Raw genomic sequence first — 8,646 nt, forward strand, 5'->3', positions numbered from 1 at the left:
CCCCTCACGAGGCTCTGGGGCTGCAGTGGGTGCAGGGTCACCCCCTCCCAGCCCGTGGGTCCCAGGGGTGCTGATGGTGTTACCGCAGCTTCGCTGTCGACTACTGAAAGTTGTGGGTTTATTTATAGCTTTGGACATGTCTTTGCAGCAGAAAGCCATCGCTCTGGCTCAGCTGTGGCTCTGTGAGCTCTGCTGGCAGGGCAGCTCCTTCGCTCCCGGCTCCAGCATTTCCGTACGCGCGGTTGGTGGGCTTGGACAGAAACTGCCTGAAATGCACAATAAGTTTGAAGGCAAAATAGCAGCCAAAGCAGAGCACTTAATCTTCTTTTCCTCCTAAATTTGTGTCTATGTATATAATTTTAAATGCAAAGGATAGAGAAGGCAGCTAAGGAAAACATCCACTGAAAACCGGGGCCATAATCAGTCACGTTTCAATGGGAGGCAAAACCCCAAGTTGTTTTGGAAACCTGTGGAAAATACTTCTAGTGCTGCTCTTTCTTCACCAGCCAAAATGTCTGTTTTCTGTTCACTTTTCATACCTGTTTTACAGCATTACCTGCTGTGAACCCGCCGGCTATTCCCCCCTCAGGAGCCAATTTCCTGACAGAACTACTTTGCTTATCAGTTTCCTGTGGAAGATGCTGAAGACAAATATAGATACAACTATAGAGACAGATCCAGACAGAGATATCCACACAGTAGAGCACACACACACAGTGATGCTGTTGTAGACAGACATGTACAACAGCACCATGAAAGAGGGAATTTGCTCCTTCTGTCATGTAAGAATTAGGTAATGCACAGCATGAGGCTTTTTTAGAGGTGTCTGGGGAATACTGAAAGTGCCGTGAGCAGCCCACTTATTTTTAATTTTTGAGTCACTCTCTGGGAGCCCCGAGGGATCACGGGTATGGGGATGACATCAGTGCCCACGTGCTGGCAATGCCAGGACTCACATGATGCTTCAGTTTGCCCCATACAGGACCAGGGGCACCAAAAGCCCCTGTGATCCCTCTCTGACCTGGCACATCTGTTTGGTCACTGAAACCTCACAGCTGGCCTCTCCTGGGAGCCGTGTACGAAGTGGACAAGGACTGTGTGGGGAGCAAGACCCTCCCTGAGGTGCCATCAGTGGTGGTGGGCAGGGTCCTGCTGGAGATGCCCTCAGTCTGTGGAAGCTCCTCCACAGTGGGTGTCCTTCTTGGGTGTGTGGCATCGTAGAATCATGGAGTGGTTTGGGTTGGAAGGGACCTCAAAGCACATCCAGTTCCACCCCCTGCCATGGGCAGGGACACCTCCTGCTCTGCCAGGTTGCTCCAAGCCTCATCCAGCCTGGCCTTGGACACTTCCAGGGATCCAGGGGCAGCCGTAGGTTTTCAGGGTAACCTGTACCAGTGTTTTACCACCTTATAGTAAAAAACTTCCTTATATCTGATCTAAACTGACCCTCCTCCAGTTTCAAACCTTTTCCCCTTGTCCTGCCACAACATCTCCCTACTGTGTGCCAAGGATTCCTGAGCGTGGGTTGGGACTCTGGGAATGGGCTCTGCCTGCGGAGTGTTGGGTGAATTTGAGTGTCGGTGGAAAGAGGGGTCCCTGTTGGCTCGGGGGCAGCTCCTTGACGGCCCCGTGGCCCTACATGTTTAAGGGTGGCCTGTGCTTATTTTTGTCTTGTGCTCTGTGAGGAGGGAATTTGGCAGCGGGAAAAACCAAACCCTGTGGGACCCTCAGCACCTCAACCTGCCAGGGGCTTGTGGGACCATCCTGTACCCCTGGTGAGCACAGTTTGTGTGGGACTGATGGGAATCCCGACCCGACACCCGGAGCAGAGCACACGTGTGAGCAGAGCACACATGTGCTCCCAGGGAAACAGGGCTGGGCGGCTGTGGCTCCAACCAAACCCTCTGGAATCACCGCGCTCCCCTTTCCAGAGGCAGAGGCAGTGGCACTGCTGTCACCTGTGAGAAAAGACATGTGTTACTGGAGAAGGCTGGGAACAAGCAGGGTTTACCACGAGAGAAGTGCTGTGGTTATCTGGCCAGTCGAGAACAGGGGTCAGGCCCTGGGCTGTGGCAGAGCTCTGAACGCTGCCTTTGCCATCGGCCACTTGTTTGTGGTCAGAAAACCCAATTATTGTTTGCTTACAGCAAGCTTTGGAGTTGCTTCTGCAAATAAGAAGGTTTCAGGTAAAATTCCTTTCTTTGAAATGTTTCCAGGGTAAATTATCCCAGCAGTGAGGGAACAATTTCCCATTGATTATCTGGAATTGCTGCGAGCCCGACGTGTCCACAGCAAGTGTCTGCACAGAGTGTGGCTCTCAAGGCACAAAGGGGATGGGAACAGGTTCTGATGGGTGCAGTTCACACGTGTGTGTGAACATGGGCTGGAGTACATCATGCCAGGGCTAGAGGGGTGATTGGAAAGGATCATTAAATCATAGAATCATGGAATGGTTTGGGTTGGAAGGACCTTAAAGCTCATCTTGTTCCACCCCCTGCCATGGGCAGGGGCACCTTCTAGTTGCCCAGGTTGCTCAAAGGATGGGGCTAAATCCCCTCCTCTGGCAGGATTTGCATTTGCTTATTTTTGGTTGTTCCTACCAACCTATTAGAAGGTTCAGAACTCAGGAAACTATATCCGAATTTGTGGATTTTCCCCTTGTATCTCTCCCTGCATTAAAGCCATTGTGTGACTTCATTACTCTCTAAAATCTACTCAAATTTTTTGTGGCACCTTCACCATGCCAAGAGATGTTTTCCTCGTGCCCCAGCCAATGCCAGCAGAGCTCTGCCAGCTGCTGTCTGAGCCCAGGAGAAAGGCAAACCCTCCGTCCTCTGTCCCCACAGGAAGGAATCCACACTTGAAACATTTTTGGAGCTGCCACATAAGCACAACTCCACCTTAACCAGGACAGGTTCTGTGCCTGGGGAGCTGCTGGGAGGATGGAGCAGCAGGAGCCCCGTGGCTGCCAGAGCTTTTTTGCTTGGTGAGGAAGAGGAGCGTGAAGGGCAGCAGGGCAGGGCACGCGAGCTGGCTCCGTGTGGGAACATGTTCAGTGGGACTCACAGACATGAAAGCTTTTTGTTGTTGTGCTGGGATGAGTGGTTGGAATGGCAGAGAGAAGGTCCCCGGTGCTGCGTGTCACCGCCAGCTCTCTGAGCTGTGCTCCTGCCAGTGTATGAAACACTGATGCTTCTAGAGAGTAAAAATAAAAAATCAGAAGTGAAATGAAATGTGTGGCCCCAGCAGGGTGTTTGCCTGTGTGGTTTGTGTCGGGGTGCCAGAGGTGCTGGTGCAAAAGCACAGTGAGGGGCACTGGCAGGAGATGCACTGGCTCTTTGGAGATCAGCTCCTTCCTCTCCAGAAAAGAAAGCCTTTGGAAGTGTGTTTCCTTCCAGAGGGCAGGGTTAGATGGGATATTGGGAAGAAATCCTTGGCTTGAGGGTGGTGAGGCCACAGATTGCCCAGTGAAGCTGTAGCTGTCCCATCTCTGGAAGTGTCCAAGGCCAGGTTGGACGGGGCTTGGAGCAACCTGGGCTAGTGGAAGGTGTCCCTGCCCATGGCAGGGGGTGGGACTGGATGAGCTTTAAGATCTCTTCCAACCCAAACTATTCCGAGATTCAATAACTCTATCTTCAAAAAATGCCTGCTTCTGAGAGTCTTTTCCAGGAAGGGCCAGGGCAGGGGGCAGGTGTGTGAATGTGCTTCAGATGCTGGCAGAGAAAAGCTCTTCTTTTTTCTAAGCAAAACCAGGATTTCTCTAACTGCAGAGAGTGATTCAGTGGGATCCCAGGGAGCAGCTGGGTGCATTGCTCCTCCTGTGTTATTGTTTTAAAGCTGCAGGCCCTGCTCTGCCCTTAATCACACTTTGGTAATTCCTGTCCGAGCACATCCCCTTCACCGGCGCCGTTGTCTCCGTCCGCGGGAGCAACTTGGCAGCTGAAATTTCGTGAGGAATTCAGTTAATTCTGCACACACAGAATGCAAGATGCTGTCTTGTTTCCTCTGGCTTGTCATGTGTGAGGGCCACAGGGGTAAAATCCAGGAAAATCTGATTTTCCTCAGCGAAGTCAGCGGCTGTCGCTGCAGATCCCATCAGAGCCGCGCTCCCACCACGGCGGGGCCGCTTTTATGTAACCACTGGGGAGGGCAGAGCTGTGCTTCAATCCACAGGATCAACTTTGTGCTTCCACTAGTGGATGATCCCAGTTCTCTTTATGGAAACCAGGGGGTGTTTATTTTCCCAAATTGTCCAGTCTCTGGTCCTGGCCGGGAAAGTTGATGCAAGTGGAAACTGCTCCTCTGTGGATGAGGGAACAGACTGAAAACCTGCCTGGTTCTGTAGGATGTACTTTGTGCTGGGGAAATGGAAGGGTTGGGAAATCCCTCCTGGAGAAGCACGGGCACTGCAGGGCTCGGAGCCATGGGCTGGCTCTGATTTTGTCCCAACAGTTTGAACAGACTTTCTTTGGCTGTTTGGGCCGGGAGCCTCCGGACAGCTGCCGTCCTGAGGGAGCCGAGTGAACGTTGAGTCCCATTTTCCTTCCCTGGGAGAGCCAGTTCTCTGCACTGAGCAGCTCATTGGAAATTCAAGGTTCACATGTATTTTAATCTTTCCTGTCTGGCAGTAAAGAACACCAGCCCTGGACTCCAGAGCAGGGATAAAGCCTGTGGATGGCTCGGGATGCTGCAGGAGGAGTGAATCAAGGGGGTCAGTCCCTGCCAGGTACCTGTGTCTCACCAGACAGACAAGGTGCTTTTTTGAATAACAATTAACAACAGCTTCCATGGCCAGTGAGGCCTCAGCTCATTAATATGGGACGTCAGGATGTGAACAATGCTGCTGCCGGAAATAGAATATTTTGGCTGCATAATGTCTGTTACTGAAGACTTTAATTATAGTGGCATATCTGTCATATTGATGAGGGGCTTCTACTTTTCAGAGGGTTTGTAGTGGCTTTTTCAGATCGTGTTGGCTTTTACCCTGGTACACAGGATGGGATCCCGAGGGAAATGTCCATCCAGCTGCCATCCAGCTGGGTTTTCTTCTTTAATAAAAAAAGACAAAAATTGAGTCAGCCATTCTGGAGCTGGAGAGAGGCTTTAGGAACATACAGATCAGGCAGTTTGTAGGAACTGCAACAACCCCTTATACATTTAGCTCATGGAATGGACAGTATATGGGGACCAAGGAAAAAAGCTGGAATCCAATAGAGTTATGTTTGAAAAACAGATAATAAACGTGCTGAACAGGTATTTTTCATGAATCAATTTAGTTCTCATTAGGCTTGCACTATATAGTTTGCTGACTAATATTTCTGGCTTGCAAGTAAGAACGGCTCTCCAAAGGAAATATGGAATGAGAACAGAGTGTTTTTGGGACCTGAAAACCTGGAGCTCCTGGGGCCATTGGAAAAGAAGAGATGTGAGGGCAACAGAAACACAGGAGCAGAGGGGAGGGCTGGGGTTGGAGTGACAGTGGGGCAGGGCCAGGGCAATGGAGGTGTGATGGATATTGGGAGTGTCCCTCACTGTGCCAGGGACACTCCATCTGTACAGGGATTCTGTGACCCCTGTGCCACAGGGACTGCATCTGAATCAAGCCTCAGCTCATCCAAGATAACTCTCCTGGACTGAGGTCCCACCAAAATTTCAGCATTCCTGGGCTCTTCCTCAATACTAAGGTTCTTCTTCTCATCCTGAATCTTCTCATCCTGGACTTGCCCCCCTTCTGACCCTTGTCAATGCTGTCCTTCCTTTCTCCCTCACAGCATTTATTCCCCGAGCGTTCACAGATTGGCATCATTCCCATTTGCAGGCTGATATAAACCCCCAAACCTGCAGGGAATGATTCCCCAGCCTGTCACTACTTTTTGGGAGCGACTCCTTGAGCCCACTGATGGGGCTGTAACTGCCTGTGACTTCTGCTTGGTGACAGATTTCTTCATCTGAGTTTTGGGACAAAGCTGAGGGTCCTCGGGGCCGTTTAGGGGGTTTAGGGGAGCTGGCAGCTGCCTCTGCCCTGCTGTGCTTCCAGGCAGGAGCAGGAGCTTGCACATCCCCTGCACAGTGCTCTGGTCCTCGCTGGGTACCGTGTCCCTCAGCCTGACACCCAGGGCTTGTTCTGGGCACGAATAAGGTGCTAATACCAAATGAATCCAATGTAGTGAGCCATAAATAATGCTGACAGGGATTCTTCCCTGCCCTGTGGGATGCTTCCCACTGCCAGCAGTAACACATGGGCCCCTGGGCAAAGTCCTCTGGAATTAAATAAATCCACAAGTAACGGGCTGGGAGGAAAGTGATGGGGCTGAGGCTTTCCCAGTGCCAGCGAGCGAGAGCGATCCTGTTTCCAGAGGGCTTTGTAATTAGCACGTGGAATTTTGTTCCAGGATGTCATCGAGTGTAATGGGGAGCGATGGCTGAGGCGTTTTCGGCTGATTGGGTTCGGAGGTTGCGTGGGCGGTGTGTAATTCTGTAATTCCCAGCCCTGCCGGGCTCCTCCCGAGACACGTGTTTTGGGACACGGTTAATCCCCGTGTTTTTGGGACAGGGTTGATCCCTGTGCCCATGAGCTGGTGCTGATGGGCCCTGTCACTCCTGCCCGTGTCCTGGGGCTGCTGGGGGGACACCACGGAGGGGCAGCTTCCCCAGGCACAAAGGAGCTGATCCTGAGCTGGAATGATGGGTTGTTCTTCGAACCAGTTCTCTTAACATGAGACTTCCCATTCCCTCTCTTTGTTTGCCTGCGTGTTCCTCACCCCTGTGGGGAAGTGCCACCTCCAGCGGGCACGGCCGGGGCTGGGCAGTGGCTCGGGGGTTGTGGTGCCTGCAGGACACACGGGAGGGTCAGGAGGTGGGTTGAGGGTCAGGAGGTGGGTTGAGGGTCAGGAGGTGGGTTGAGCTGGGTGTTGTTTTCCACCCTGTGCAGTCTCCACAAGACGTGGATAAGAGTACAAAGCCACCCGGGATGGCTCCAGCGTTGGCTTCTGCTCGGGACTTGGGCCCATAAATCACCCTGGAAGGAGTGACTGTGTGCTGACCCCCACACACTGCCTGCTTGGCTCAGCTCCCTTTGTTCCACGGATTTCTATGGAGAGAGAGGAAAAGTCAATGTTGGGTGCAGCTGGAAGGGCTGGGATTGCCATGGGAACAGGGGAACAGGGCTGATGGCAGGCAGGGGACACGGCCACCACCCAGGAGATGCCCTTGTGCCCACTGCCCTGCTGCTGCATCAGAGACATCAGATGGAGCTTCACATCCAGCCCTTGGAAGTGATAACAAGGAGCCATAACCTGCTGGTGTCAGCCCAGGTCCAGCTTTGTCCCAACCATGGGGCTCTGGGGACTCCTCCAAGGGCTCTCGAGGTCAGTGCCACCGAGGCAGTTTAGAGCTGTGTGTTTATTTATTCCAAAAGTGAGTGCCAAGGGGGTTATTTATTTATGTACTGTCAGGTTTGCTTTTGCCTGTTTCGTTTGTTATTGTAACACAAGCTGGATCCTTCTCCATGTCTCTAAAGGAGGCTGGAGCTCCTCTGCAATGGAGACAGACTGGGAGAGACCTTAGAGCCCCTTCCAGCACCTAAAGGGGCTCCAAGAGAGCTTAAGAGAGACTTTGGACAAGAGTCTGGACTGACAGGACAAGGGGAAATGGCTTCCCACTGCCAGAGGGCAGGGTTAAATGGGATAGTAGGAAGGAAGGGTGGGCAGGCCCTGGCACAGGTTGCCCAGAGAAGCTGTGGCTGCCCCTGGATCCCTGGAAGTGTCCAAGGCCAGGTTGGACGGGGCTTGGAGCAACCTGGGCTGGTGGAAGGTGTCCCTGCCCATGGCAGGGGGTGGAATGAGATGAGATTTCAGGTTCTTCCCAACCCAAACCATTCCATGATTCCATGATCTGTAGCAGCTTCCTGGGCAGACTGGTGCTGGTCCAGACTGTGCTGGTGGTGTTGGTGTGTCGGTGTTGCTGAAGGAGCATTCCCATTCCTGCTGTTTTCTCAGTGTCCAGGCAAAGGAAATACGGGGCTATTTGGCTGCCACACTCTTCCAAGTGAGCAGCCTGGCATGAAGCAGCCCTCACACAGGGCATGGGGAGGGGCAGTGCTCTGGAACGTTTCTTATAGGTGTGCTGGGGAAGAAACATCCTCTGATAAACTACAGAAGCCAGAAGGGACTCTTCTGAATGCACTCTATTCTTGTGTAAGTGCTGCAATTATCCTGGTCTTTATTTGGAGTGTCAGTGAGCACGGGATAGCTGCTCTGGCCTTTGGCATCCCCGGCTCAGGGAAGGGCTGAGGGGCAGTGGAGCTTGGTACAACGTTAGAGCAGATTCACTCAAGCCCTTCAAATATTTATGGCCTTGCAATCCATACACATTTTAAGCATATTTGACATCCTCCTACGCTGCTCTTGCTTATGGAGAGACTGGAGAGCGTCTGCCCGGCTGTGGGGGTGGCTGCAGGTGGCCGTGGGTCCTGGGGGTGTTTTGTAGCTGAGATTTAGGAAGGATCCATCAATTCTGTTCCTAGAGAGCTCCTCAGTGCGAGGAGGGGCTTTGCACAGCACTCAGAGGTGGCTGATGGCTCGTGCAGCAGGTGGATTGCGATGCAGGATATTGGGATGCAGGATATTGGGATGCAGGATATTGGGA

At 52.4% G+C, this 8,646-nt stretch overlaps 1 protein-coding gene and 1 long non-coding RNA gene across 2 annotated transcripts in view; one reads left to right on the forward strand and one right to left on the reverse strand.

Annotated features, from left to right (window-relative positions):
- The window catches only part of FRMD5 (FERM domain containing 5), a 75,045-nt gene that overhangs the window by 4,115 nt on the left and 62,284 nt on the right, over positions 1-8,646 (forward strand). The gene's annotated exons all lie outside the window — the stretch shown is intronic.
- Positions 7,633-8,646, reverse strand: part of LOC113958469 — a 14,943-nt gene continuing 13,929 nt past the window's right edge. Inside the window, exon 4 of the long non-coding RNA XR_003531523.1 lies at positions 7,633-7,653. This is a non-coding gene — a long non-coding RNA (uncharacterized LOC113958469). The remainder of the gene's footprint in view (positions 7,654-8,646) is intronic.

This window comes from Corapipo altera, unplaced genomic scaffold (assembly GCF_003945725.1).
Source record: "Corapipo altera isolate COAL_440 unplaced genomic scaffold, ASM394572v1 349, whole genome shotgun sequence".
NCBI lineage: Eukaryota > Metazoa > Chordata > Aves > Passeriformes > Pipridae > Corapipo > Corapipo altera.